This window comes from Lipotes vexillifer, unplaced genomic scaffold, assembly GCF_000442215.2.
Source record: "Lipotes vexillifer unplaced genomic scaffold, Lipotes_vexillifer_v1.1 scaffold1191, whole genome shotgun sequence".
Classification (NCBI taxonomy): domain Eukaryota; kingdom Metazoa; phylum Chordata; class Mammalia; order Artiodactyla; family Lipotidae; genus Lipotes; species Lipotes vexillifer.
The window spans coordinates 12,939-21,478 of record NW_006799014.1 but is presented as its reverse complement, the minus strand read 5'-3'; positions in this window follow the sequence as shown (position 1 = coordinate 21,478).

Genomic DNA, 8,540 nt, shown 5'->3' with positions numbered 1-8,540 from the left:
TGCCTGCCAATGCAGGGGACACAGGTTTGAGCCCTGGTCTGGGAAGATCCCACATGCCATGGAGCAACTAAGCTCATGTGCCATAACTACTGAAGCCCACGCACCTAGAGCCCGGGCTCTGCAACAAGAGAAGCCACCACAGCAAGAAGCCCGCACACCACAACGAAGAGTAGGCCCTGCTCGCCACAACTAGACAAAGCCTGCGCACAGCAACGAAGACCCAACGCAGCCAAAAATAAATAAATTTATTTAAAAAAAAAAAAGTCTGGTGGATTGACTGTTCACACCAGAATCACGTCAGGTGCCTGTCAAATAGGCAGATTCCAGGGCACTCTCATACACTTATTAAATCAGAATTTCTGAGTATGGGGCCTTAGCACTGCAAGATTTACAGTTCAAGTTTGAAAACTGGTACTTGAAGGCCTTTGCTCTGCCTTAAAAGAAAAGTTTCAATTATAGGTGACATGCAATTCTGTATTCCCACTTTTTTCAATAGTTAAAGCTAATGTTTTATAATAGGCATTTTTCCATATTACTAAATTGTCTTCACTATCACCATTTTATTTGCTTGCTTACTACTCTGTTTCTTAATTTACTTATCTGTTCATCTGTTGTGGACTTTTAGGATCATTCAAATTTTACCTTCACATTTCTTGCTCTTTCATATTGTCCTTTGAAACAAGTAAGTAGTTGAAAGCCAAGACTGATACTTACAAACACATTATTCACATACAGCTCATCGAATACAATTTCGCATTTGAGACAAGTTTATTGAAGCCCGTCAGGTCCACAGTACTGTGCATTTACACTGGGGGCCAACCAAGATGAGGAATTCAAGACCCTACCTATCAAGGAGTTTAAAATCTAGTAGATAGTTTACAATCTGGAAATAATCAGCCAAAGTTCTATTTAATGTCAGTCCTGGGAGGCAAGAGAAACAACTTAGGCAGTTGGAATGTCCTGACCCAGATGGCAGTTTTAATGCCTCCAAGGTAGTTACCCCAATGATCCCTAGTTTGCAGAGGGAGAAACTCCAGCTTAGGTTGTTAATCAAGCAGTTTGCGAAGCATCACACGGTAAGTGGAAGAACTGAGATTTGAACCCGGACAGTATGACTGTAAGGCAGGGATTGGCAAACGTTTTCTGGAAAGGACCAAACAGTACATGTTTTAGGTTCTGGGGCCAGATGGTCCCCAATGCAAGTACTCAACTCTGCTGTCGCAGAGAAAAAGCATCCACAGAGGATACTTTAATGAACGGGAGTATCTAGGTTCCAATAACTTTACTTGCCAAAAACAGGCTCCTGTTCTAAGATATATAGTCTTTATTCCCAGGCTATTCTGCTTCCTCATTCAGCCAGTCTGGTATATTGAGCATCTTCTCCATGCAAGGTAAATGCACAAATGAAGCCACAAATGAGGCTGCAAAATGAATAAGAGTCTCTGCCCTCCAAAACTCCAAGATGAGAAAAAGATCATGTAACTTTGAGTAAGACATTTAACCTCTGTAAATGACTCCATTTTAAAACTATAAATATTGATAATATTTCCCTCATACAACACAGATGTTGTGAAGATTAATGAGACAATTCATGTATTCTGATTTACTTAGCTGAATGACCTTTTCTTATGTTAAACTGATCCTTGCTCTTTCGCAGTCCTAAAGGGGATGAGTAAATAAAACAATCTATCCTTTGCTCACGTAGGAAGGAGTCCCCTTACATTAGTAAACTAGCAATTTTTATCTAGTATTGCAACACTTTATTTTTATGAAGCACTTTTAAAATTTATATGTAATTTTCTACTGGGACCAAATAGTTTTTTTTTTTTTTTTTAATAAATTTATTTATTTATTTTTGGCTGCCTTGGGTCTTTGTTGCTGCACACGGGCTTTCTCTAGTTGCGGCGAGCGGGAGTTACTCTTCATTGCGGTGCACAGGCTTCTCATTGCGGTGACTTCTCTTGTTGCGGAGCACGGGCTCTAGCACGCAGGCTCAGTAGTTGTGGCGCACAGGCTTAGTTGCTCCACAGCATGTGGGATCTTCCCGGACCAGGGCTCGAACCCATGTTCCCTGCGTTGGCAGGTGGATTCTTAACTACTGTGTCACCAGGGAAGCCCCAACCAAATAGTTTTTAAACTTTTACTTCTTAACACAATAGAAAGGAACACAAAGGAAAAATGGAAAGGAACACAAAGGAAAAAAAATATGTGTAATTCACAAACACTGTGATATGTGCTCAAAGTTACACATCCATGATATCCTCCCGTTATTTAGATTTTCTGAGTTATAAAAGTTCTTTGCTTGTACCTCACAGTCATTCTGACACTCATGGAGTCTCTGTAAAAACAGTCAGGAAGAGTCAGTCATTTACTCTTACAGGATAATTTTTAAATTGCTCAAAAAAGTATACACCCGGAAATAAAAAGGGAGGTGACTCCCCTGGTGGTCCAGTGGCTAAGACTCCGCGCTCCCAATGCACGGGGCCTGGGGTTCAATCCCTGGTCAGGGAAATAGATCCCACATGCATGCCACAACTAAGAGTTTGCATGCCACAACTAAAGACCCTGCGTGCTACATCTAAGACCCAGCACAGCCAAATAATTAAATAAATATTTTTTTAAAAAAGATTAAAAGCAAAAGAAATAAAAAGGGAGGAGATACTGATACATGCAACAATGTGGATGAATCTCAAAAGCATTATGCTGAGTGAAAGAAGCCAGACACAAAAGACTGTATGATACCACTTACATGACACTTGGGAAAGGGCAAAACTATGCAGGCATATTTCAGATCAGTGGTTGCTGAGGCTGGGGACAAGAGGAGGGGACTAATGGTAAAGGGACATGAGGGGACTATCTGGAGTGATAGGAATGTTCTGTACTGATTGTGATATGGCCACATTGTTCAAAGTGCACCTGAAAGGGCCGAAGTTCGCTGCTTATAAACTAGACCTCAATAAAACTGTCCAGAACTACTATAGAGAGTTCCTAAAGATAGGAACATCTATAGATAAATGGAGAACAGGCCCCAAAGGTTGCAGTCAATTGCTCTTCCGGTTAAATTCTGAACGGGAGCTAGCACTGGGATCTGGGCCAGAGGCACTGCATTTGCTTCCTCTCAAAGACAGCCCAGCACGCACCTGGCACAGGGCCAATCTCCGAAAGCAACTGGGAGGAAAGAGAAACAGCATGGGCAGTTGGAAGGTCCTGACCCAGATGGCAGTTTCTGGCCATTCTTCACAGACTCCTGAGAAGCTCCTGTTTCCCTGTGTTACGGAGGCTGAGGTAAACTGTACCACTTTCTCCTATGTACAGACTGACCCACATCTCTACCTCAAACTGCCCAGGAAAAAGAAAAGTGCCAATTGCAGACACTTGGGTGGTCCTATTACTGCTCTCAATAATGTTTCTAGGACTAGTCATTTAAGGAACACCCACTGGGGATTCTGCTGAGCACCTGACATAGCAGCAAACCAGACTGAAGGCGCTGTTCTCCCGGAGCCTGCATTCTAAAGGATGGCGAACAGCTCACATTTATTGAGTGCTTGCTATGTGCCAGGTGCTACGGGGACTGACACATTGAATTGATACAACTATGGAGTGCAGAGGCTATTATTACCACTCCTATTTAAAATTTAGGAGCCTGAAGCCCTGCAAGCAAAGTAACTTGACCAAAGATGTGCAGCTAGAAGGTAGCAGAATCTGGCTTGAAACCCAGGCAGACTCACTCCCTCAGTCCATGCCCTTAGCTACACTGTCTCTCTGAGTGGTGGACAGGTCAGCAAAAAGACTGTCTTTATAGGGTCCCAGAATGTCAGTACTAGATGCCTTGGGAAATATCTGTAAACTGAATAAAGCTATCCCATTTACATAGAACGAGTGTTATCTCATGAGATAAAAGGTCAAATATCACTAATAGACAATTTACCCCCAAAAAAATAAATAAATAAATACTAGTTAACATACCTACAGAAAAATGATTACCTTACAATCAAAAGAATAAAGCAATAAAATGAGATGTATGTTTTGCTTATTAAATTAGCAAGCAAAGAGTTCAAATGCAGACAGCTAAGATGAATGCACTGCTAATGGAAATGCAAATTAATACAGTTTGGAAGGCAGTTTGCATTCTGAACCATAAACATATTAATTCCTCTTAACCAGTTTTTCCATTTTTATGACTTTATCTTTGGGAAATAATCCAAAGTATGGGAAAAGTTACGTGCAGCAAAGATATTTGTTGCAGTGAGTGGTGTTTATAAATTTATGACAACATTTATTATTTATACAATATATTCTTTATATAATTTATTCAATTTAGCAATCCAATCATAAAAATAAAAAGTAAAATAAAACCTACACATCTCTGATCCAAAACTGTGCTTTTCAACAAAGTAGGTCTCTGTAGTTTCACCTGCCCTGGTTAGGCTGTGGTTAATATCAGCTAACAGAATGCTTAAGCAGAAGTGTGTCAAAACACAAAGTGTCAACAGTTTAAAAAGGAATATATTTCATTTGCCAGAAATGCAGAGTCTGGTGGGCATAGTGATAAAATCATTCTCGGGCCCCAAATCACATCAAACTGTGTGGCTCTTTTTTCTCATCCCCAACTGCCAGAAGAAAATAGAAAAGAGTTTTTTCTTTCCGCAGTCTCTCCTAATTTTACACATTGCTTAAACATGTAAAGGTATGCAAAAGCAAAATACTATTTTAGTCCTTCCTGATAGAATCACTTTCATTAAGTGATCTTCCTATAAAACCAAACATCTCATGCTGTGTTACCCCTAGAAATCCAAAGGCTGAGAACTAGTTAGGAATAGTAGGAATAATAAACATTTCTCAGCTAGTTATTTTCTTTATAGACATTAATGGTTTTTTTTAAACTATAGATTTTATTTAGGATGAGGAATATCTCTGTAGTTATCTTACTATGTCCAGAACACCCAGGTAAAGCCTTTGCCTGGAGCCCTTTATCTTCCTGTACATCTTCCTCCTGCACTAGTGAACAGCATCAGATGCAATGAGTAATGAGTAAATCTTCACAAGGTATTCTGGTCTAGTTGGTGAACTGCAGGAAGTTCAAATGGCAGAATCTCAGAGGGCAAAGGGCACTGACAGTGAAGCTCTACAGGTAGGCAGAGGTGAACAGACTAAAAACATTAGGTAACAGTTGTGCATATGCACATCAAATCATTTCATTTTCTAAAATATTTATTTATTTATTTTGGGCTGCATTGGGTCTTTGTTGCTGGGTGCGGGCTTTCTCTAGTTGCAGAGAGTGAGGGCTACTCTTCCTTGCGGTGCGCGGGCTTCTCATTGCGGTGGCTTCTCCTATTGCCGAGCACGGGCTCTAGGCACATGGGCTTCAGTAGCTGTGGCACGTGGGCTCAGTAGTTGTGGCTCGCAGGCTCTAGAGCACAGGTTCAGTAGTTATGGCGCACGGGCTCAGTTGCTCCGCAGCATGTGGGATCTTCTCAGACCAGGGCTCGAACCCGTGTCCCGTGTTGGCAGGCGGATTCTTAACCACTGTGCCATCAGGGAAGCACAAATCATTTCATTTTTATAGCGCCTGGGAAAGGTAAGCATAACTGTCCTCGTTTTACTGGTGAGGAAACCAAGGCTCCCAAGGTTTAAGCAGATTGCCCAAAGTCACATATCTGACAAAGGGCAAAGGCAGAATTCAAACCTGGATTCAGTGCACAGTCTCTCTCTATTTGGTGTCCTTAATGATCTGTCATGCAGTACCTGTCTTCTGTAGAAGAGGGACACATCTTCTGTAGAGTCTGCTCATATTAATATGAACTTTATAAGTAGCTTGGTTTAAAAATCAGGTAGCAAAATAGTATAAAACTTTTCCCTATCCAAAATATGGGATGGTTAAAAATGTCAAAACACAGCAGTGACTTAGCTATGAGTTTTCTTGTATGGCTGCTTTTGCTAGATTTTCTATAATAAGCATTAATTTTTATACAAAGGTAAATTCGAATAAAAGTTATTTTTAATAGTTTAATATTTTTAAAGTCCAAGATAAGAGCACAGGTGCTAAGTAGCACGACACCTGGGGGGCGGGGGTTAGTTAACATTGGTGACACAGCATTTGGACAGCGTGACTACATTTAGAAAGATTTTGTATACCTTTACTAAAGAGACCCTCTCCCAAGAAATAGGAGAAAATGTACTAGAGATACGGCAGTAAGTGCTAGAAATTTTTTCCTCCACGGTGAATATTAATGACAATTTTCCTTCCTTTTTCATGATAATTTCATAACAGGACTTTAAGAGTGAGTCTTCCCCTAGAGGGCTGAGCTATCACATAACATACAACCTGCAACTACTGCTGCACAGAGGAGGTGGGCAGTGGTCCACAGAGAAAATGACTTTGGGCTGAATATGAAGAACGAGTCAGATTTTTGCCTGCTAGGAAAGCAAGTAAGGAGAAAAGAGCCTTTAAAAGTTCAGAGGAGCAACAGGGCGAGCCTGTATTTCTCTGGAGTTCAAATGACATTACTGAAAAAGAAGCTGTGCTCTAAAATCTGTCCTGAACTGGTTCTCTATCTTTCATCAGTATGCAAATTTAGAATTCAGCCAGAATCCTTAAAGAGCTCATTGCTGGCGGTGCTAACTCAGCGGCATCACCCTGATGGATGTAGCGCTTTGCTGTCACCTTGTGACATACATTCTTCTCTCCTGTTGACATATCATCACAAAGGTGACAGCCAGCCATAAAGATAAGGCATGATTTCCCCTTAAATATCAAGTAGACAAGCTGTAGGTCTTTATGCAGAGATTTATCCTGTTCTACAAACCACTAACAAAATAGTTGCCAACTGAGCTGAAATGGTCACAACTCCCCAAAATGTCCTTTTTTGAGAATAACAGGCAGAGCACAAACAAGGGCTACCTTTATCCAAGAAGGCAAGAACTTACTGGATGATCTCTGCTCTTTCCTTTGAGGAAGTTAGAAAAAACATTAATTTATTTATAGGATGGGCCAAGCGACTTTCAGGAAAAAGCACTACTTTAGCAAACTGAAAGAACACAAAAGTAGGCCATTCATCTTCAGAAAGCTACACCTGCCTGAGCCATACACTTTAAAGAACTTATTTATACCATAGGAACCAAAGGGACAACGCAGAGAAACAGCATATGTTAGTTCTACTTGGTCTGTGGAAAAGAGATTCTTCCTACTAAGTGTCAGCAACCCAATTTAGAGGCCTTTGTATAATAAGTAGTTGTTTTGGGACTGTAAGAATGCATGCATGTGTATTTATTTATAATTTACCTCATTCTATAGGGATTTGGCGTGGCTTTCAGCAAGTACATGTGTAACCAAATGACAGTAATATATTAATAGACATTTTAAAGTCCAGACAGGGAAAACATAAGTGAGAGCAGAAATTCAAGACCACTGAAATGAAAGACACAAATATATGTGCTATAATTATACTCCAAGTTTGACTCTGGGGCTCCAGGCAGTCAAAATGAAAGAAGGGGCAAAATTAGCCTCATTGTTCCCATAAGCAGAAAGGAGGCATGAAACACTTCAAGAAAGCAAAGTGTTCCTAGCCCGAGATTTTAAAAAGGAATTCTCAAATGGAATGTTCTTTTGGGTGCGGGGGAGAAGGGACTGAATTGAGACACTAGCTGCTGCCCTCAAAACTTCTGTAATAAAGGCAGTAACTGATTTTGTTTTTATTTCCTTGTATCATCTTTTGATTTTTTTTTTCTTAAAAACACAGGACAAAACATTAAAACTCAACTCTGTGCAGGGGATTCTGTGACTAAGGTGATGTTGCTCAGAGGTGTTATCTGTTAGCAGATTGAATGATAGGACTCAGGAGTTCAGAAAAAGAATGGATGGATGACATTTCTTCCCATCGATCTTTCACAGAGTAGACACTCATCCATCCATCATTTGTCCATTCATTTCTTGAGCTTCTCCTAAATGCTGGGAATCAAGCTAGGTATGTGGATTCAGAGGCACAGTAAGACACAGTCCCAATTGTTGAAGAACTCATAGTTTGGTAAACTCGATTTTTAAAGATATTTTTTTGTCACGGACCTTGTCTCCACAAGTTTTGCCTATAACTCTTCATGGCAACTTGGAAAGAATGAGACATAGAAGAGTATTTACCATGCTTCACGAAAAGCATTAAAAAAAAAAACCCACATAATTTCAAGGTGATGCAAATAGACATCTAGTCAGAGTGTCATGAAAGAATGAAAAATAATTGTTTAAGAGTACTTGTAGCCTTAATTTAACGTTAAAAGATACAGTCTTGGGGCTTCCCTGGTGGCACAGTGGTTGAGAGTCCACCTACCGATGCAGGGGACACGGGTTCGTGCCCCAGTCTGGGAGGATCCCATATACAGTCTTGGGGCTTCCCTGGTGGCACAGTGGTTGAGAGTCCACCTACCGATGCAGGGGACACGGGTTCGTGCCCCAGTCTGGGAGGATCCCATATCCCGCGGAGCGGCTGGGCCCGTGAGCCATGGCCGCTGGGCCTGCGCGTCTGGAGCCTGTGCCCCGCAACGGGAGA